Below are 23248 nucleotides of genomic sequence, written 5' to 3'. Positions count from 1 at the left end.
TGTTTTCACAAATCACTGGAGGGAGCTCAGACCCTGGAAGATGGCTGCATGGTGGTCCCCTCAGCCTCATTGTCTGCTGTATTCCATCTGCCATTCCCTAGCATGCAATGTCCATTCAGGGATGTGGTTTTGTGGACATGTGGGAAGGAGAGAATTTTTGGGTGGCTGTCCCAGGAGTGGGTTATGGAAACAGGCAAGTAGCCTGTGTGGCTGAACTTGGCCACCACAATGTGAGTTTTCCTGGGTGTTTTGTGGCATACTCAGCATCAACTCACAGCCAGTCATGACTATGAAAAGGGATCACATTGAAGACTGTGAGTGTCTGAGCCAGGGCAGTGAGGGTATCACACCTATGACTAGTTTCTTCATTCTCTGACTATTTTAGATAGTGGGACCTCTAGGTACTTGCCAGCTCTTTAAAATGTAGTAACTCTGGTTTATTTGAGATGAAGTAAGAGGCACATAGTCTATTGATTAGAGCACAAATCAATGAACTTCTTTCTGTTTCCCTTTATTGTCATTGTGCAATTAAGGGTTGGGCAGAAACAGAGTGCAAATGAAGATGCATCAGGTCGGGGACCACCTATGGTGTGGGGTTAGGAGCTTGACTATGATTTAGGAGCCAAACTTATGAAGTTGAGGCATCCAGAGAACAGCAGTAGAGGACTCTCACACAGACCCAGCAGATCTGGGAGAAGTAGGGACAGGGAGGGTCATTCAGGTTGTCTGCTTATAGAGAGATCTAGCCACATAGGTATTATTTGAGTTTTCCAATGAACTGGACCAAAAGCCACAGTCACAAGAGTCTGGGTAATAGAGCTCATCTTGGGACTGTCTTGACATGGAGCAGTACAGAGAGAGAAAGAAAGAGCTGAGTGGGACACTGTAGATGCTTCAAGGATAGAAGGCAGCCCAGGGTACATCTCACAAGTTTATGTGCACAAGTATCAACCAAGTGTTCACTCTGTGTAGAGAAGTGGGGTCTTCAATTTCAAAACTCGAGTTCTGAAGCATTGCCTTAGGAACTCCTCATGCTAGATGTGGAGTTTACATAAGCATCCATTGAAGGCAGTTCCTGTGGGGCCTGATCATCCTTTCAGAATTTCCTAAAACCATAGTGGTAACAAAGGACTAAAGAAGGAAGGCTGTCATCTGGATGAAGAGTGAAGTACCACAGTGTAGGTGAAGGCAGAAGACCACCATATATAGATTATCGGATACTTCAGGGCTAAGCAATGAAAACTATAAATCACCAAAGAATCTGAAGAAAACACTAGAAGATGGAGGACCTCCCATGTTCCTGAATTGACAAAACTGATCTTGTTAAAATGGCTACATCACAAAAAGAATCTACTGATCCAGTGTAATCATCATCAAAATTCCAATGACATTCTTTACAAAGACAGGAAAACATCCCTAAAATTAATATGAAATCACAGAAGGCCTCACAGAACCAAAATGATTGTATTCAGAAGCAGTAATGCTAGATAAATCACAGTACTTGGTTTCAAATTATATTACAGAACTATAGTAACAAAACCAGCACTGTACATGCACAAAACCAAACACATAGGCCAATGGAATAAAATTGAAGACCCAGAAACAAGGCCACACAGACATGGTCATATGAATCTTGAGAAAAGTACCTAAACATACATTGGAAAGAAACACAGCATCTTTAACAAGTGATGATGGGAAAATTAGGTATCCATGTGTAGAAGAACTGAAACAAGATCCCTATCTTTCACCCTATACAAAATCAAATAAAAATGGATTAAGACCCCAATGAAAGACCTGACATTTTGGACCTTCTTGGGAAAAATGTAAGAAAAATGTTATAAGGTACAGAGATAAGCAAGGAGACATCAATAAATTAAAAATAATTTGCACAACAAACAAAAATAAAAAAACCCCAAAGCCAAAGCAAGAATTAAGAGACACCCTATAGACTAGGAGAAAATGTTTGCCAATTACTCATCCAACATAGGATTAATATCCAGAATATATAAATAACTAAAAAGTTCAAACAATAATCAGTCCAGTCAATGAATGGGCAAATGAGCTGAACAGATATTCTTCAAATGAAGAAATACAAATGGCCAATGAAAATAAAAATACATTCAACAAATTTAACTGTTAGGGAATTGAAATACAAAAACTATACTGAGATTTTATTTCATTCCAGACAGAGTGGTCATTTTCAAGAAAACAATAAATGCTAGTAAGGGTATAGGGGGAAAGGAAATAGTATCCACTGCTGGTGGGAGGGAAACCAATGTAGCCACTATGGCAGTAAGTGTGGATATATCTCAAAAAATAAAGTCCAGAACTTCCATATGAGCAGCCATATGACTTCTGGACATATTACTCGAAGGTTCAGTCAGCTTACTAGAGAGACTTGTGCACATCTGTGTTTATTGTAGCACTCTTCACAACAGTAAAGGTCTAGCACAAGCTGAGGTGTTCATCAATAGAGGAATAAATGAAATATGGTGTATATACCATAGAGTTTATTCAGCCATAAGGAAGAATTAAATTGTGTTGTTCACAGAAAAATGGATGAAACTGGAAATGATAGGGTGAGTGGGAGAAACAGACTCTGAAAGACAAGTATTGTGTGCTTTCTCTCACTTTCTGTATTGACATTCTCATCCCCATGGTGACTTTATTTGGAGACTAGGTCATGTGATAAACACCAAATAAGATCGCAGTATGGGCCACTTGGCTAATGAAACTGGACCCTTGAATGCAGAAGAGACACCAGAGCTTCCTCTGTGTCATGGAAGAACAAACAAGGAAAACCCAAGGAGCGTCCTCATTAATGCTTTAACCATAAATCCTAAGAAAATAAATGTCTAGTCTGTAAACTGACTAGCTTAGGATACTTTGATGTGACAGCCGAGCTGACTGAGGCAGAAAGATAGAGAAATTTACAGAGTGAGGATAGCTTCAGGGGAGATGAAAGAATTGAGATTTCTGTAGTTGTCAAGATTCTCAGCAGTAAAGGTAGTTGTTTCCAGGCCTGATGGCCCGAGCTCAATCTCTGGAACCTACATAGTAGAAGAAAAGAATCAACTCCACTAAGTTGTCCCTGACTTCCAGACATGTGGCCTGGCAAGTGTTCACTCTCCTCCCCACATACATATAAGATGCTGGTTTGTTGTTATTGTTAATGTGAATCAACCTAGAGTCACCTGGGAAGAGGCAACCTCAATTGAAAAATTACCTCAATCAGATTGGCCTGTGGCCATGTCTGTGAGAGACTGTCTTGATTGATAGTTGATATGGGAGGACCCAGCACCTAGTGGATGCCATTGTCCCTAGTCAGGTGAACATGGGCTGTATAAGAAAGATGGCTGACATAACCCAGTGAGGGAGCCAGTGAGCAGCATTTATTCATGAGTTTTGCTTCAGTTCCTTTGTAAGTTCCTGCCCTGACTTCCTTCAATGATGAATTTTGATCTAGAAACACACCAACCAAACAAACAAATGTAATAAAATGTAGAGATTATTTCTAGTCATTAGGGAGGACTTGCCACCAATTCTCTGTGTTAGTGAGGATGTGCTTAAGGCCCCGTGGAAATGTGAACCTAGAAGCTCACAGATTACACTGAATACTTCAGCACACGAGTTCCTTGTTGAGAACAGCAAAGCTTGACTCACATGTTCTGTTTCAATAGGCTCTTGTGGTTCCACTCTCCCAATGCTGTATTTGCAGCTGAAACTCCATTCTCTTCTTTCATCACTACTGTTATGACTTGGAAATGGCTCTCTTGGACTATAATCTAGACCTTAATCTAAGAACCCAAAGCTCTTATGCCTCCACATACCTCTAAAGGATCTGTGAGTTTCCTTGTTTATCGTGTTCTTCAAATTCATCATGTGAAGCCCTCAGATTGTAACTGCATTTGGAACTGGGACCTTCAAAGAGATGATTAAGTAAAAATTGAGTTCACCAGAGTTATCCCTAATCCAGTAACTGATATACTTAAGGGAAGAGGAGCTCAGGACACAGCCAACACACAAGGATGACCATGTGAGCACATGGGAAGGATGTCATCTAGAAGCCTGAGAGAAGCCTGAGGAGGAACCCACCTGCTTACACCTTGATCTTGGCCTTCTTCAACCAGGATATGGTGAGTAAGTTTCTGTCACTTACCACCCAGTCTGTGGTACCTTGTTCTGCCACCATCAACAAAGCAGCATACTACCCAACATGGACTCCATAACAGGAGGATGGGAGGGCCAAATGGATCCTGGAAGTTCACCACATTTGGGGAAACCCAGGCCTGCTGATTTATCACCAAATATCTATGGTGTGTCAACATTGGGTACACACAATGGGCACTGGGGTCATAAATGCCCATGTTCTTGTATGAGGGAAACACAGCTTTAAACTTTGTATTCTGAGGGTCCAAATCATCTCACATAGACTATAACATGGACCTAGTCCCATTCCACGAATAAGAAATTGACCCCATCATCCATTATTTTTATTCAACTGACCATGTGGTCATTTAAATATGGGTTTTTATTTTAAAGTAGCAGAACAAGGGAGCAATGGAAAACTTTTTGGTCACCATGCCACAAGTAAGCAAAGCATATCTGATCCTAGTGTTTTCTGCTTATTATTCCTGACAGGTCAGGGTAGTTAAAGTAGGGCAAAGGGCAAGCCTTATAAAAGAACAGCAGAGTCCTTCATGCACAGATGCACAAACACAGCTGCAAACATGTGTTACACTACACCTGCCTGAATACTCTACTCAGATCACACCCACAGTCATTGATCATAGCTTTTTTAAAATATGCTTTAGTGACTTATCAAAATGGACCTGTGCAGACGACTGCAATATACAGAGAATGTTAACTAATTTTTCTATTAGTTTGAGCATTTTGTTCAATGTATTTTGAATCTTATTCACCCCTTCTCCCTTCCCCCAACTCCTCCCAGATCTACTTTCTCTACTCTACTCACCCAAATCTGTACCCTTAAAACACACACACACACACACACACACACACACACACACACACACACACACACACACACACAAAACCAGCTTACCAAGTACAATTTGTGCTGCCTCTGTATTCTTGGCTGTATGGCTGTCCACTAGAGTGTGTTCAGTCTCCCAAAGCCATACTCTTAAAGAAAACTGAATCTCAATTTCCCAGAACCCATCAGTGGGCATCATACCCACTTTCCCTGTCCATGCTGAGATTTTGTTTGGCTTGAACTTGCGTAGGTCTTGTACATACTTTTATAACCACTGTGAGTTCATAGGTACAACTGCCTTACTGTGTAGTCATCTACTACCTCTGTTTTTTACACTCTTTCCACCCTCTTCTACAATGATCCGTAAACCTTGGGAGGAAGGAGTGTGATATAGACATCATATTTAGGGCTGAGCATTTAACAGTCTATTATTATTCTCTACGCTTGACCAGTTGTGGGTCTCTGTGTTAATTGTCATTTACTACAATGAGAAGCTCTTGTGGTGAGGGTTTAGTATGGGTATAATGAGAAGTCAATAGAAGTTGGTTTAATACTATGCCCATCTAACCGAGTGTTTGTAAGTAGGTTCTCCCTTAGAGTCTATGACAACTGTCTAGTCACAGGTTCATTCCCCAATAGCAGTGCCAGGTATGGGTTTCAACTTGTAGAGCAGGCCTTAAAACCAACCGTAACATGATTGATTACTCCCATAGTGTTTGTGCCACTCTATGCACCAGTGGGCATGTCTTGCTGGACCAGTCATTATTGCATCAGGATTCATAACCAGATAAGATTGATGCTACTTTTTTTCTCTGATATCACACATAACACCTTCTCACTATGGAAGCTAATCAGTAGGGATTAAATGTCCACATCAGTACCAGCTTAGTTTTTCCGTGTTCTGTAACTCAAATGTGTGGTGTTTTCAACAATAAGATCTTAACTCCCAAGTTCTGGAGAGTGATAAAGAGCATCAACAATAACCTGCAACATTTGGGTGTCTGTAGGATTTTACTGACCAATAACTACCAAAAAAGTAACCCAACCTGGCACAGGGCTTCTTCTTCTCTATTTTTTCAATTATTTTTACCATCCACAGTTTCCCCTCCCTCTTCTCTTCTTGTTCCCACCCCCATCTACCATCTATCCGCCCCCCCCATCCATTCCTCCTCCATTCAGAAAGGGGCAGGCCTCCAATGGGAGTCAACAAAACATGGCACATCAAGTTGAGGCAGGACCAAGCTCATCCACCTGCATCAAGTCTAGGCAAGGCATCCCAGCATGGGGAATAGGTTCCAAAAAGCTAGCTCATGCACCAGAGACAGGTCCTGATCCCCCTGCTAGGGGCCCCACAAACAGACCAAGCTACACAACTGTCACCCACATACAGAGGGCCTAGATTGGTCCCATGCAGGCTCCCTATCTGCTGGTTCAGAGTCTGTGAGCTCCCACTAGCTCAGGTCACCGGTCTCTGTGGGTTTCCCTGTCATGATCTTGACCCCCCCTTGCTCATACAATCCCTCCTCCCTCTCTTCAACTGGACTCCCAGAGTTTGGCCCAGTGCTTGGCTGTGGATCTCTGCATCTGTTTCCATCAGTTACTGGACGAAGACTCTCTGATGACAATTAGGGTAGTCACCAATCTGATTACAGGAGAAGGCCAGTTCAGGCACCCTCTCCACTATTGCTAGGAATCTTGGCTGGGGTCATCCTGTGGATTCCTGGGAGTTTCCCTAACATCAGGTTTCTTCCCAATCCCAAAATGTCTCCCTCTATCAAGATATCTCTTTCATTACTCTCCCCTCCATCCTGCTCTCAACTCCACTAACCCAATCCTTCATGTTCCCATTCCCCCTATTTCCTCCACTTCACCCCCTCCCTGTCCCCAGTTTACCCAAGAGATTTCATCTATTTCCCCTCCCCAGGGCAATCCATGCATCCCTCTTAAGGTCCTCCTTGATATGTATCTTCTCTGGTGCTGTGGATTGTAGCCTGGTTATCCTTTGTCTTACTTCTAATATCCACTTATGAGTGAGTCATACCATATTTGTCTTTCTGGGTCTCGGTTAACTCACTCAGGACAATTTTTTTCTAGTTCCATCTATTTGCCTGCAAATTTCATGATGTCTTTTTTTTCCACCAAGTAATACTTCATTGTGTAAATTACCACATTTTCTTTATCCATTCTTCAGTTGAGGGACATCTAGGTTGTTTACAGGTTCTGGCTATTACAAATAATGCTGTTATGAACATAGTTGAGCAAGTGTCCTTATGGTATAATTGAGCATTCTTTGGGTGTGTGGCCAAGGTTGGTATAGCTGGTTCTTGAGGTAGATTGATTCCCAACTTTCTGGGGAACAGCCATACTGATTTCCAAAGTGGCTGTACAAGTTCGCCCTCCCACCAGCAGTAGAGGAGTGTTCCTCTCACTCCACATCCTCTCCAATATATGTTGTCAAATTAGCATTTTCTATCTTAGCCATTCTGACAGGTGTAAGATGGTGTTTCAGAGTCGTTTTGACTTGCATTTCTCTGATAGCTAAGGATGTTGAACAATCCTTTAAGTGTATGTTGGCTATTTGAGATTCTTCTGTTGTGAATTCTCTGTTTAAATCTGTACCTCAGTTTTTAATTGGACTATTTGGTATTTTGATGTCTAATTTCTTGAGTTCTTTATATATTTTGGAGATCAGCCCTCTGTCAGATGTGGGGTAGGTAAAGATCTTTTCCCATTCTGTAGGCTACCATTTTGTCTTATTGACCATGTCCTTTGCCTTACAGAAGCTGCTCAGTTTCATGAGGTCCCATTTATTAATTGTCGATCTCAGTGTCTGTGCTACTGGTGTTATATTCAGGAAGTTGTCTCCTAGCACAAGGCTTCTCATTTGTCTGTGATGTCTTGTAAGGGAATCATCACCCTGTTAGAGGATAGCTCCATTTAACTTTTTATATCTGTCTGGGTATATATTTTATGAAGCTTCTATAGTAGTAGATTTTCATATAACTTTTGGAAAGATCTTTAGGTATTGTTTATCCCTCGTTGTATTCCCTCCTTTACCCTGCTCTCCACCTCTTATCCTAATTTAGCTTTTCCTGTTCTGTTATTCCCCTTTACCATGCACATCATGGCAGTCTGTCTCCCCTCCTTTGAGAACCCTTACTAATTTCCTGACCTCTATAGGCATTCCAGAAGAAATACACATATCTTCAGTTTCAAAGCTAATACTCACAAATGAGAGAAAAGATGGGGCATGTGTCTTTCTGGGTCTGTTACTCAACTCAGAAAGATGATTTCCAGGTCCATCCATTTACCTGTGAATTTCATAATTTGGTTTTTCCCAATGACTGAATAATATTCCATTATATAAATATACCCCATTTTATTGTCCATTCATTAGTTGATGGGCATCCAGGCTGTTTCCACTTCCTGACTATTGTGACTACAACAGCAGTGAGTGTGGACTAGTATCTCTACAGTAGACTACAGAATCCTTTAGTTACACACACAAATGGAACAGCTGGGTCATGTGGTAGATTATTTCCAGTTTTTTGAGGGACATTCATACTAAGTTCTGTAATGGCTACACCAGTTTGAACTCCTACCAGAGGTGCGTAAGTATTCCCTATTCTCTACACCTATACCAGCATCTGTTGCTTTCTTTTCTTTTTTCTTTCTTTCCTTTTCCCCTCCCTCCCTACCCTTCTCTCTTTCTTTTTTCCTTCCTTCCATCCTTTCTTTTGGTATCATTTTGTTGTTGTTTGTTTTGTGTTGTTGTTGTTTCTATCAGGTAGCTTTTGCATTCTTTGGCTAGTACGGAAACTGACTTCCATCAGATGAATAGATCTTTACCACCGTTCTATGGGCTGTTTCTTCATTCAGACAATAATGCCCTTTTCTGTACAGAGACTTTTCAGTTCCACGAGGTCTCACTTGCAACTGTTGGCTTGTTTTTATTTATTTATTTATTTATTTATTTATTTATTTATTTATATTCATTTACATACCAACCACAGTTCCCTCTCCTTCCCCCTCCTGCTCTCTGCCCCCCATCCCTATTCATTCCTCAGAAAGGTTGACTCCATGGGGAGTTAACAAGGCTTATGCACCTGGTCCTACTGCCCAGGGCCCCACACACTGACTAGGCTACAAACTGTCACTCATATGCAGGCTTCCCAGCTATGGTCTAGTGTCTGTGTGCTTCCACAAGTTCAGGTCATCTGTCTCTGTGGGTTTCCCAATCATGATCTTGACCTGCTCCCCTTGCTCCTGTAACCCCTGTTCCTTCTCTTTGACTGGACTTTCTAGCTCAGCCTGTTGCTTGGATGTGGATCTCTCCATCTGCTTCTATCAGTTACTAGATGAAGGTTCTATGATGATAGTTAAGGTATTCATCAATCTGGTTACAGAGGAAGGCCAGTTCAGGTACCCTCTCCACTATTGCTAGGTAACAAGGAGGACCCTAAGAGGAATGTATGGATTGCCCTGGGAAGGGGAAAGAGATGAGATCTTCTGGGTAAACGGGGGAGGGGGGCAGTAAGGGGAATGGGATGGTTGAGTTGGGGGAGGGATGGAGTGGGAGAACAATGGAAGAGATATCTCCATAGAGGGAGCCATTATAGGGCTAGGGGGAAACCTGATGCTAGGGAAATTCCCAGGAATCCACAAGGATGACCCCAGCTAAGATCAACTGTTGGTTTTAATGCCTACCCTACTAAGGCTCTATTCAGAAAGTCTTTTACTGTGTTAGTGAGTTCAAACATATTCTCTGCTTTTTCCTGTCAGATACAGGAATTAAGTCTTATGTTGAGGTCCTTGATCTATTTGGAATTGAGTTGTATATAGGGTGAGGGATGAGGATCAGTTTCATTTTCTTCCTGTAGTTAACCAGCTTGACTGGCACTTTTGTTTTTAAGATGCTGTCATTTCTCCAGTGTGTATTGTTGGGCCCTTTGTCTAATCAGGTGGATGTATGAGTATGGGCTTATATGTGGGTCCTTAATTCTATTTCATTAATATATATCTGTTTTTATACCAGTACCATGCTGTTTTTATTACTATAGCTCTGTTGTATAACTTGAAATCTGGGATGGTAATATATCTAGCAGTTTTTTGTTGTTGTTCAGGGCCATTTTTGCTGTCCTGTGTTTTTTGTTTTTATATGAAATTTAAATAATTTCTGTGAAGAATGGAATTTTGATGGAGATTGGATTGAATATTTAGATGGATTTTGGAATGTTAACTTTTAACTATCCGCAAAATTAATTACCTTTAGCATGTATGTATGGAATTTTATTGTCAGATCTTTGTATGGTCCAGTTAACAAAGTTGAATTGATGCAAGCTAGGAGGAAGTAGAGAACAAAATCAAGGGACCAGGCTTAGGTTTTAAATGCCCAAGACATGCCCAGTCAGGAGAAGAAGCTTGGCAGCAGTGTCCAGTAAGACTGCCATGGGGATCAGTATTTGCAAGAATGAATCTGAAGTTAAAAATAAAAATATAGTTTAAATGAAGTTACATCATGTGGGGTGATTATGCTCTCCCTAAGACCCATAGACTATCTAACAAAAACCTCAGTGTCAGACAAGAGAAAACTCTCCTCAAGTTGTATATATGTAAGACAATAATTATAGAAGAAAGGGTTATGAATCTGAGAGGGAGGAGGGGGGCTATGGGAGGAGTTGGAGTGGGGAGAGGGAGGAAATAACATAAATATTATGTTCATGTATGAAATTCTCAAAAACAAATAAAACAAGAAGGCAAGACACAGGCTGAGGCAGAGGGCAGGGCTGATAGCAGTTACTTTCCTGGATGGCACTGTTTGACTTGGCACACCTTCTGAGGTCTTTCTAAAATGTCATTCTCAAGGGCATGCTTTTGTCTGGCTTCAAGTTGGCACTTCCTCAAGGCTTTGGCTGACACTGCTTAGAGACTAATGAGGCAAGGAGACACTGTCTAACAGGACTCGGATAGAACTGTTTTTAATTCCTGTGTGATGAATTAAGAATACCAGAAACAGAGAGGATTGCATTTCCCTGCTTGCCACTCCAACAAGCACAGTTAGTTACACTGGATCTCTGTCTGCTTCTATAATTAATATTCTAGGAATCAGGATGTGTGCCAAACAGTAGTGGTGGATGACTTCATTCTTCTATTATGAAAATGTTCAAGAATAAAAAAGAGAAATGAGACAATGGATACCAATAGGTAACTACCAATTACTTTCATTAGTCATTAACATTTTATTTTGCTGAAGCATCTGGAAGTAAAGGAAAGATGTTATGGACACTGGGACACATCATCCCCCTAGAGCTTCAGGACAAATCCATTCAGAATTAAGAATTGTCCCCATGCAAACACACTGCCATTACCATAACACACAAAGCTGGCCCTGATCACCCGGGAGTCTATGTGCCCTCAATTTGATAGGTCATTTTAGTTCAGGTCCCTGAACCTCAGCTTTGCTTATTCTTATATTCTGCTTGTTAAGTGGTGATAAGAACAGTGCTTTCTTCCTCACAGGGCTTTTGTGAGACTATGAAAAGTAGAACTTGATCCCTTTGAAAGACTCAAAGCACTCTACTTCCTTGATGGAATATCTATGTGTGGAAGTGAGAGTTATCAGAGATAGAGAAGATTGAACCCCTCTCACACCATTGTTCTGGGAAGGATGATATGTGTATTAAGAGATACCACTCATGGGTAACTCTCAACATAGGCAGCCTATGTCACTTCACAGAAGATGATTCCCATGCTGGGTAGCCATAAAAATAGAAGCCAAAAAGTAAACTCACAGTTTCCTGGATAATCATCATGGCCTGGTCCATGTATGACAACCTAAACAGAATCCTTGGTTATGATGACAAAGTAGTATCTCATCATAATCAACTCTGTCAATCCTTCAAGGATTTACTTCCTCAGATTTGATTCCTGCAAGAGAAAGGCTCCACACAAGGCCTCCCAGCATAAACACAGCTATGTCTTAACTCAGAGGTGATTAACTAAAACCAAAGTCACTAGGGTGGATTTTAATCCAATTTGACTGGTTGCTGTGGGATGTTCTGTATGTTCTGTGGGAGCCCGTTCTTGGGTTCTTTGTGGCTTTACCCAGCAGGTCTGCATAGAGGATGATTAGGACCACAGGCCTGAGTACAGGTGTCTGAAATGGTCTGCACTTGGCTGTGGGATGGTCTGTATGTCAAGTTGCTCTGATTGGTCAATAAATAAAATACTGATTGGCCCATGGCTAGGCAGGAAGTATAGGCGGGACTAACAGAGAAGAGAAATAAACGAACAGAAAGGCAGAAGGAGTCACTGCCTGCAGCAGCCGCCAGGACAAGGAAGATGTGAAAATGCCGGTAAGCCACGAGCCTTGTGGCAAGGTATAGATTTGTGGAAATGGATTAATTTAAGCTATAAAAACAGTTAGCAAGAAGCCTGCCACAGCCATACAGTTTGTAAGCAATATAAGTCTCTGTGTTTACTTGGCTGGGTCTGAGCAGCTGTGGGACTGGTGGGTGACAGAGATTTGTCCTGACTGTGGGCCAGGCAGGGAAACTCAAGCTACAACTGGTGTCTTTATAAGAAAAAGGCATTGTGACACAGATACACACAGAAGCAAGACCACACGAGAGAGCACAGTGAGATGACAGGATTTGAGATGTGCCAGGATTTGTAGGACTGGCTTACATAGTAGGGAGTGGTAGTCTAACAATTGCTGTCTGTACTCTGGAAAGGCAAAGAACCCAGTAGTGCATAGTCCATGAAGCTGGGTCCTCAAAAGGCTCGATACCATGCTGAAAGGCTGGAAACTTCCAGGAGAGGTGTTGGGAATAAGCTTGTATGGAAAGGCTGAAGAAGCTGGAGTCTGACATCAGCAGACAATGGCAGCAGGAATAGATACATTTGATCAGGAGACAAAGGAACTTGTATAGTGCTCTGGATTACCTTCCCAGCCCATTGGATTGTGCTGCTCACATTCAGGGGATGCCTTTCTTCTTCAGTCATTGTCCCACATGACTCAGTAGACATGCATCTCACCATTCTCTTCATCTCTTCCAGTCAACATCAGCCATCACAGCAGCTAAGGAGAGAGCAGCCTGAGGAGGAATCTACTGCATCTTAATCTTGGCCTTCAGAAACCAGGATATGATGAATAAGTTTCTGTTATTCAATCCATCCGGCCTGTGGTACCGCATTCTGCCACGCTCAGCAGAGGAACATACTAACCTTCAGGGCATACCTGATAGGAGGATGAGAAGCCAACTGGATCCTGGAAGCTCATCACACTTGGGGGAACCAAAGCTTGCTGGTTTAATCATCATTTACTGAGTATCTATGGTCTATCAGCACTGGATACATGAAGCAGGCACCAAGGGACATAAATGTCCATGTACTTGGATGAGGGAAACACAACTTTAAACTTTATATTCTGAGGGTCCAAGTCATCTCATATAGGATGAAACATTGACTTGTAATTAACCATAAATTTTATATTAAGGTCTGACATACTTCAAATTCTATCCTTTAAAAATGTTCTTGGTGTCATCTTTGCAATAAATAGTTTGCAGAGGCAGGGCCCAGCACCACATACACCTTTTATGTCATGAAAGTTGCCTTGATGACACACCAGTTAGATCTCAGCAGTTTTGCTTAGTAGTTCAAAAAACTCTACCCTTCATTTCTGACTAGAGAGAAAAAAAGGAGAAGGAATACCAATCTAGTAATCTTGATTAATTTTGCTCTAAAATAAAATATTAGCCTTTTTATGATAAAAATTTATGGCAAGAGGCACTTGGTGTCTCTTGTTCTGGGAAATATTTTGCTACCTCTACTTTCTTGAATTTGACTTCATTTAAAAGGGGAACTAGAAGTCTTGATGGGACCCCTGGCATAGTATAAAAAGAGGAGCCTGGCCATGGAGCAACACCAGACCCAGAAGAGGCAAGGTGTCACATCATAAATTCTAGGAGCTCAGCCTCACCTGTGCAACACTCTGCCATGTTTCTGATGTTTCTCCCTAAAGTTCAAATCTGATGTCACTCATCATTTGCTCTCTAATCTTTACTGAGTCCTGAGCATGAGGGTCAGCTCTGTATTTGTGGTGCTTTTATGCTCCATAGAATTTAAATTGCTCAAATGCCACTTTCCTGCTTATTTCCTTGCTGACCTTGGGGAGTCCTTTATTATTATTATTATTATTATTATTATTATTATTATTATTATTATTTGGTTTCTCAAGACAGGGTTTCTCTGTGTAATAGCTCTGGCTATCCTGGAACTAACATTGTAGATCTGCCTGCCTCTGCCTCCCGAGTGCTGGGATTAAAGGTGTGCGCCACCACCGCCCAGGGACCTTGGGCTATCTTAAGGCTTCTCATTTTCTCCACATAGATATCTGATGTGATTAAATGAGAAGCCAAAGCCCAAGTGCTCACCCTAGTACCTGGCAGAGTATGGCACATACACAGTAGGTGGCCATTTTGCCACCAGTATGTGAGTGATTCTCACAGGCTTTCCAGCCCTTTCACCAGTGCTCATACTTTGCGCACATTTTTACAATGCTCATATCGGCCCAGTACAATGCACCTTGTCACTTGTGAATCGAAGGAACACAGACCTGGCAAGGAGGATGCTTAAGGAAACAGGTATGGAAAGACAGACCTGAGTCCCTGGTCTTAAACTGCCAATAACATCTGGATCCCATTACCTCCATGACAATGAAAAGGGAGTGATCTGATGAATGATTCCAACTTTGGGTTTATTAGGCCTGATTATGGTTTAAAATTTTTTATCTTTGTGACAAAGTTTTATATAGCCCAGGCTAATTTCAAACTTGCCATGTTTGACATGAGTCATATTTACATGACTGTAGGACCTAGGACCATCTTGAACTTGTGATCTTCATGCCTGTACCTCCTAAATGATGGAATTACATAGATAGATGTTCATGATCACCCCCAGTTTCTATGGTGCAAAGCCTTGAGCCGAGGGCTTCATTTATGCTAAGACAGACCTCTATCAAATGAGCTGCATCCCAAGGCATAGGAAGCTATATTCTTTTAAGCGTGTAGATGCTCTGTGGAAAAGTTCATGGTCAGTACCTTTGAAAAACATTGAATATTTTTCTTTCTGTCCTGGAGAATCAGTGTCTTTAAAAACCTTGGATTACAAACAAAACCAACCAACCAACCAACAAACCCATGGTCCTGTGATCAGAATGAAAAATTTTCAAAGTTGTTTGGTTATTGGGACATTTTCTTCCTCGTGTGCAGCACCCTTTCACATCCTGTGACTCATGACTTGCAAACATTCTCCAGGAAATGTTGGACCAGAAGGCCCTTCAAGGCCTTTGAAAGGTTTATTTTTAGGTATCACAGTTCCCCTTATCTTTCTAATAATTCCTTTTCTGAATTTTTTCCTACATCAACATCCTTCTCAGTCTTTGTTTTTTTTCATGGCCTCAGGCTTAGCTGTGTCTGGAGAGGTGAGCTGTTCTGCCCACCCTCCTGGCTTTTTGTTCAGATTGCAAATGTGTGAATCAGACAAATCAGGTGTTCTGAATCTCACTTCATATAAAATAGAATTATAACAATAGTCCAATAATTGATGAAATTATTAATTTTCCATGAAGGAGATGAAACTGAGGCCACAGAATTAGCATCAGTAGATTTAGCTCTTGAAAAATCTACTTGTAATGCCTGAAGTATGGTGGTTTGGAGTGACAATGTGTGATAATTACAGTAACACTTACTTTGTTCTTAGGGGTCAGAACGTCAAGAGGGGAAGGCAATAAAGCTAGTGTTTAATAACTTCACTTAGGCAGAACTATGACTATTTCCTCCTCCCCTCGCATCTCTTTGCCTCCCCTCCCTCTCCTCTCTCCCTTGTTCTCTCTTTTTTCCTTCCTCCCTCCCTTCCTTCCTTCATTTATTTATTTACTTACTTACTTTTTGGTTGCAAAAGATGTTCTTTTATCAGAGATAATACTTCAACACAGCTATGGTTAAAATACTAATAAGCATTGTTTCCATTACTAAGATTTTTTTTATTCTTCTCTCCGGAGGTATCACCATCCCTGATTTCAAGCCATATTACAGAGCTATAGTTATAAAAATCACATGGTATTGGCATAAAAATAGACATGTTGATCAATGGAATCGAGTTGAAGACCCAAATGTAAATCCACACACCTATGGGCACCTGATTTTTGATAAGAAAGCCAGAAAAAAAGATTTTTAATAATAATATAAAAGCCATGAAAAAAAGAAAGCATCTTCAACAAATGGTGCTGGTCTAACTGGATATTGGCATGTAGAAGAATGCATGCAGACCTGTATCTATTACCCTGCACAAAACTCAAGTCCAAGTGGATCAAAGACCTCAGCTTAAAACCAGATACACTGAACCTGTTAGAAGAGAAAGTAGGGAATAGCCTCGAATGCAGTGGTGCAGGAGACAACTTTCTGAACAGAACACCAATCTCGCAGGCACTAAGATCAATAATTAATAAACGGGACCTCATGAAATTCAAAAGCTTCTATAAGGCAAAGGACACTGTCAATAGGACAAAATAGCAGCCCACAGAATGGGAAAAGATTTTCACCAACTCCACATCTGACAGAAGGCTAATATCCAAAATATAAAAAAGAACTCTTTCTTTCTTTTGTTTTCTTTTTATTTGAGACAGGAGGTTATTTACCCCAGGCTGGTCTTCAGCTTTCTGTATAATAAAAAACGACTTTGTATTTTCTGTCTCCTCTTCCTCTGGAGTACTGAGGTGATAGGCATGCATCCTTATGCTGCCTTGGAGGTATATCTTTTTAAAATGTATTTCTTATTACGTATACGATGTATTTTGATCTTACCCATCTCCTTCCCCTCCAACTCCTACCAGATCCTTTCCCTCACACACCCTGTAAACTTTATGTCTTCTTCCTCCACCTCCTAACATCCTTGAGTCCAATTAGTGCTGCTGATATGTGCGTGAGTGTAGGACCATCTACTAGAGCACGGGGAGACACAACTTTAATGCAGAGATTTTACTAGTAAATGTAACAACCTTTAAAAGTTCATGAACTACCAGAACTTGTTAGAGAGTAAAACGGTTCTAAGTTTTATAAAATGCAAATAGTGAAGCTGGAAATTATAAGAAAGCTCCACCTTGAACTTCAGTAAACAGGACATGTGTCATGAGGAGTATCCCAGTGGACTCCTTCTGCAGGGAACTTGATGTTCACAGGGTCCTGGTATTCCTCTTCCTTGGTTGTAAAACTCTGTGATTATGGACTCTTCTGTTACTTTTTTCCCAAAAGACAAATACCAGTGGAAAAAAAAAACCCTCATCTTCCTTGTGCTGAGAAATTTGCAGTTTGCCTGCATCAGGATTCTTAAAGCATATTTCATTTTGTCTGTACAGTTGCCATGGAGGCTGACCTGAGGACATTGGGGACAGTCTGGCACTGTGTTGCCCTCAGCACTGTGGAAGTAAACTCAGCCTCAGAGTATCATTGGCTTGAAGAGAGATGTAGAGAACAAATGTTCCCCAGTGGTGCTGTTGGGCTTTAGACATGATGGAGTGTAGAGCTCCCACCTCAGGGTTTGACTTATGGACTTAATGAGTAGTGTGATGAATTCATATATTAAAGAATTAGGAATGCAGCTGTGTGACTGTGGACTATTTAGTCCTAAATGGGATACCTATATCACACCCCTACCCCACTCCCACCAAGGCTCAGGGATCACCCAGGAAGAAGGGTAGAAAGAGCCAGGGTTTGGGAGGACCTGAGTTAAACAGTGTCTTTTGGACATGACAGGACCTCTGTTCAAGTAGTGGCAACCTGCACAAGAGCAAGCCAGTTAACATTCCAGCATGGAGCAGAGGAGGGCTCATAAGCCCCCACCCTTAGCTGAGGAGCCATGGATGGTTGTGACTTCTGGGGGAGGGAGAGTCAGTTTTCTGTAAGGGTGTAGACTCTGTTAGGTCTACCATGTTCTGGCCGATGTGGTGGATGGCTCCTTACCCATGAGAATTTCAGCAGCACAAATTGGACTTGTTATTTTATGATTAAAAAAAAACTGGGGACACAAGTTGAGAGAGGATAGGGAGATGGTAAGGTAGATCTGGGAGGAGTTATTGGGAGGAGTAGTAAGCGTGGTTAAAATACATTGTATGAAATTCTCAAAGAATTAATAAAAATATATTAAAATCCTGACCCTGACATGTCCTCCTGATCCAGTATAAGAAACTAAGTGCCTGAATCCTGTGCCCTCAAAAGACACCATTTTTACACAAACCTTTAAGAGTTGAACTTTTTTTTAAAATTAAATTTGTTCTTTGACAATTTTATACATGTATATATAATACATTCTAATTACTCTCACCCTCTACCCTCTATTATCTCCCTCCTACCCCCATTAACCTCCTTGTCTTTCCTACAAATCTCTTTCTCACATTAATGCATTTTTGTTTTGTCTTGTAACTCACTTGCCCTTAACCAGAGTCATCTAAGTGATTGCAGGTTTGGAACTATCCTAGTGGGCACAGCGGTGAGTCTGCAACTAAAGACAGTGACTGCCCCTCCCTTTTCCCTAAGCTTTTTGTTTTCATCAGTCCAAATTCTACTTACTCATTAAGTCTGAGTTTAAAAGCCATACACTTTGGGAATATTTTTTCTTTACAGTATCCATACATCTGTCCATCCACTCACCCATCCATTTGTCCATCCATTCACCCACCCACCAATTCAACCACCCAATCCACCCACTTATGTATGCATCCATCTCTCTATCTACCCACATGTTTGCTTACCCGTTTTGCACACTATATGAATGCTGTGCCTATCAGGTTTTTGTCCTTTGTCCTTTGAATTAGTTGCTGGTCTCTTGTGATGTGCATTATAGAGATCTTACTGAGTTGTTCATGGTTTGTTCCCCACCTTTGTCAAACAGTTATTGGAATGTAGAACAAAGGCTTAAATGTAGTAGAAAAGCACTTTGATGATTAGCAATGAAGGGCATTTTTTTTTTTTTTTTTTTTTTTTGGTTTTTCGAGACAGGGTTTCTCTGTGTAGCTTTGCACCTTTCCTGGGACTCACTTGGTAGCCCAGGCTGGCCTCAAACTCACAGAGATCCGCCTGGCTCTGCCTCCCGAGTGCTGGGATTAAAGGCATGCGCCACCACTGCCCGGCTCTAAGGGCATTGTTTTTTTATTGTTGAACTATTATATTTAATTTTTAATTTTTTATTAGTTCTTTGAGAACTTAATACAATGTATTTTGATTATATTCATCTCTTCCATTAGTTCTTCCCAGATCCACCTTCTTCTCTATCTACCTAACTTTGTTTCCTTTAAAATTAAAAAAATTAAATCCATCAACTTCAATTCTCCATATTCTTGGATGTGTGGCCTTCCACCAAGCATGGTTGATTGCAACAACCACCAGAGTCCATATGCGCAGCCTCCCTGCTGTGCCAGAAGAACAATCTCCTTGTACTCCACCACCGCCTCTGGCTCTTACAGCCTTCCTGTGCCCTCTCCCTCAGTGGTCCCTGAGCCTTGGGAGAAGGGGTAGGATATTGACGTCCCATCCAGGTCTGAGCATTCTGCAGTTTCTTGCTCTCTGCTTCTGGGCAGTTGTGGTTCTCTGTGTTAATTTTTATATACTGAAAAAAAAGAAGCTTCTCTGATGAAAATTAAGAGATGAACTAATCTATGGGTATAATAACAAGTCATTCGGAGTCAGTTTAACACTATGACCATTCAGCAGAATAATAGTAGGTTCTTTCATAGGGTCTTTGACCTGTCTACCCACAGATTTTTAGCTCTGATAATGGTGCCATGTATGGGTTTCATCTTATAGAGTGGGCCTTAACCAGAGAGTAGTTGATTACTCCCACATCATTCACGTTATTATTGCACCAGTGGAGATGTCTTCCCAGGACAGTCATTACAGCTTTCAGAGTCCACTACTGGGTAAGATTGAAGGTTACTTTTCTCTTCCTCTCCAGCACTATGAAAGCTAGCCAGTAGAGATAAAGCTTTTAGGTCAGGACTAGCATGATTTCTCCTTGTTCCGTGACTCAAGACTGTAGTGTCTTCTTCAGCAATAGGATCTTACTCTGTCAAGATCTAAAAGCAGATATTTCTTAACGTATCTCTTGTATGTAGTTTGTGTGCTACCCAGTGGCAAATAAGCAACCTCTTTAGGAACTTCAGTCCTTCAAAGACATTGAATATTTCTAATAACCCACTGTGGTAGTTCGTCAATTTGATACAAGCTGTAGTTATTTGGGAAGAAGGAACCTCCGTTGAGGAATTGCTTCCATTCAGTTGTCCTATCGGCAAGTCTGTGGGGGCATTTTCTTGGTTGATGATTGATAAAGGCCCAGTCCACTGTGGATTATGCCATCTCTGGGCACATGTGCCTGGACTGCATAAGAAAACAGGCTCAGCAAGCTATGAGGAGCAAGCCAGTAAGCAGCCTTCTTCCATGGCCTCTGCTTCAGTTCCTGCCTTTGGGTTCCTGCTCTGACTTCCCTTCATGATGGACTGTAAACTGTAAGATGAAATAAATCTTTTCCTCCCCAAGTTGCTTTGGTCAGGTTTTTGTTACAGCAAAAGAGAGCAAATTAAGACACCAACATTGCTAACTCTTCTGATTTTGCATGCATGGCAACTCCTAACGTTTATAACTCTGAAGGCTGGTGCTTTTTTTTTTTTTTTACATATTCCCTGCAATGTTTGCCTATAGAAGTGAGTTGTGATGGTACAGGTAGATGTAGCCAGATAAATCTTTCCCACATTAATTAATATTAAGCCTCAGACCCACCAGTCTGAGGCTTAATATTAATTATAAACTGTTTGGTCTATGACTCAGGCTTCTTGCTAGCTAACGCTCTCATCTTAACCCATTTCTATTAATCTATATTTTGCCACTTGGTCATGGCATTACTGGTCTGCTAGCATCTTGTTCCTTGGGTGGTGGGCTAGCATCTCCCCTGACTCCATTTTTCTTCTCCTTGTATCTTTGTTTGGATTTCCTGCCTGGCTATAACCTGTCTTGCCAAAGTATCTTCTTTATTAACCAATGGTAGCAACACATATTCACAGCATACAGAAAGACTATCCCATAGCAGGCAGAGGAATCTGAGTCATGTTTGGATCAGGAAGGAGCCCAAGGGAGGTTGCCTTGTGCTCCAAGTGAAGGGACTTACCAGTGCATTGTTGATTATGGTGATGTTTGCTACATTGCTCATGTGACGAAGGTGTCTACTGCTTTTTTTTTTTTTTAGCATTGCTGTAATGCCCCCCCCCCCCCGAGTTTTTCCTTGTTTAGATCAGAGACTATGTTGGCTACCATCTCCTTCACTTGCTACTTGATTTTTCTGCAAGGAAACTGGAGGATCTCATGCTTAGGTTTGCAGAATCTCAGTAATTAAAAGAATCTCACATCTTCTGACCTTTTATGATGGCTGGAGGGCGTCTTCTGGCTCCTGCTTTCTCTGTGGGTGACCTTTCCTTGTCTCTCCATTTTCCAGGAGAAAACTTAGGCTTCCTGTCTTCTCCCATCATATTTGCATCCTTCTTTCTCTCTGTTCTTCCTTCTAATTTGCTCAAATTAATTAAGCCCTGAGTATATGCTGATCATGATGTCAGGTGCTAGCCAAGGATCTTATAAGACTCATGACTATTGATGATTAATCCTGAACAGTACAAATAAATGAACTCATTAATGAAAAGTGCTTGGCACTATGTAATCAAGTCTGCAGAGCGTTAGCTCCACTAAAACTTGGCAGGGAAAAGGATGTTAGGACACACAGTACAGAAATCCAGCTTTACTCATTTTGAAACTAGAACTTGAATTCAGGGAGAAGGTTATAGTTATAATTTGGTATTTAACAGTCTGCGGGGTGGGAGAAGGGAGGAAAAACTCAGAAGGTCTCTGTCTAGATTTTGCTGAGGCTATACTGTGGGATTTTTGTACTCACACAGTTCAGCATCTGCCTGAAAATGCAGGTCAGGTCAGGAAGTCCCAACAGGAGGGAAGGTGGCTGCAACATTTCTGTTCTTCTCAGGCACCTCAGATTCCCTCTCTCAAGGAGGGAATAAGCATGTACTCATTGTGGCTATTGTGCAGTGTGCTGAAGTGTGTTGTTTGAAAACTGTTGGTACTCTCCTACTTGACAAATTTGCTCTGGTCTCCTTAGAGGCAGCCTTGTTACTGAAGGAACCCTCATAAGTCAACTGTCTCAGGGAGCTACTTTTCCAACCTGGAAAAAACTTTCTTTGCGTTTACTGCATTACTTCATGATTCTCAGCATTTCTTGCTTAGGGAACAGCTTTCACAGCACACCACAGCACCCAGTGCAAAAGAGACATCGAGAGATATTGGCCCAAATGTATATCAGGGTACTTTACCAAGGCCAAAAGGATCATGTGGGGGTTAGATGGGATAATACATTTTAAAGCATTTGAAATTTCAAAGAAATATGCAAATAGTTAATATTTATTGAACACTTTTTAAGTGCTGCACAGTGTTTCAGAATCTCTATAGTATCTAGTTATTTAATGCTCACTAAACACATATCAACAGCACACAAAAGACACACACTGAAAATGAAAAGCAAAGTAGGAGATAGGTGTGGCCCAATGGCAGAGCACTTTCCTAGCAGATGCAAGGCTCTAAGTGTCAACCCCCTAGTGAGAGGGGGAAGGAGGGAAGAGAGGGAGAGACAGATAAGGAGAAGGGATGGGAGAAGGGAGGGGTGGTGGGAGGGAAGTAGAAAGACAGAGACAGACAGACAGACAGACAGACACACACAGAGAGAGAGAGAGAGAGAGAGAGAGAGAGAGAGAGAGAGAGAGAGAGAGAGCACTTGAGATCATGAGCCTCTCAAGGAAGAGCCTTTATTAAAAACCCTAATTTGGGGACTGGCAAGATGGTTCAGTGGGTAAAGGTGTTTGTTGCCAAGTCTGATGACCTGAATATAAGCCCTAGACCCACATGGTAAAAGGAAAGACAAAGTCCTGCAAGGTGTTCCCTGGCCTCCACACATGTGCTTTGTTACATATGTGCCCCTCCCCACAGATTGAATAAATGTACAAAAATTAAGTTAAAAAGGAAGCCTTAATGTTCTTAAATATAATTGTGAAAAGCAGGTGCTCATCCTTGGCCTTTATCGAGGTGTAATAAAGTTGTGGGAGATTTGATGCAGTTTTCTTTATTATAATCAATATTTCAGATACTGATTAAT

At 41.4% G+C, this 23248-nt stretch overlaps 1 long non-coding RNA gene across 1 annotated transcript; it reads left to right on the top strand.

Annotated features, from left to right (window-relative positions):
• The first annotated feature begins 3634 nt into the window (after positions 1 to 3634).
• On the top strand, positions 3635 to 13329 carry LOC114689765. Its single transcript, XR_003733968.2, has 2 exons — positions 3635 to 4136; positions 13055 to 13329. It is a non-coding gene; the product is annotated as an uncharacterized LOC114689765 (long non-coding RNA).
• Positions 13330 to 23248: the final 9919 nt, after the last annotated feature.

Source organism: Peromyscus leucopus, chromosome 3 (assembly GCF_004664715.2).
Source record: "Peromyscus leucopus breed LL Stock chromosome 3, UCI_PerLeu_2.1, whole genome shotgun sequence".
NCBI classification, from domain to species: Eukaryota; Metazoa; Chordata; class Mammalia; order Rodentia; family Cricetidae; genus Peromyscus; species Peromyscus leucopus.
Note: the sequence above shows the minus strand (reverse complement) of the source record. Positions and strands in the feature narration are given on the sequence as shown.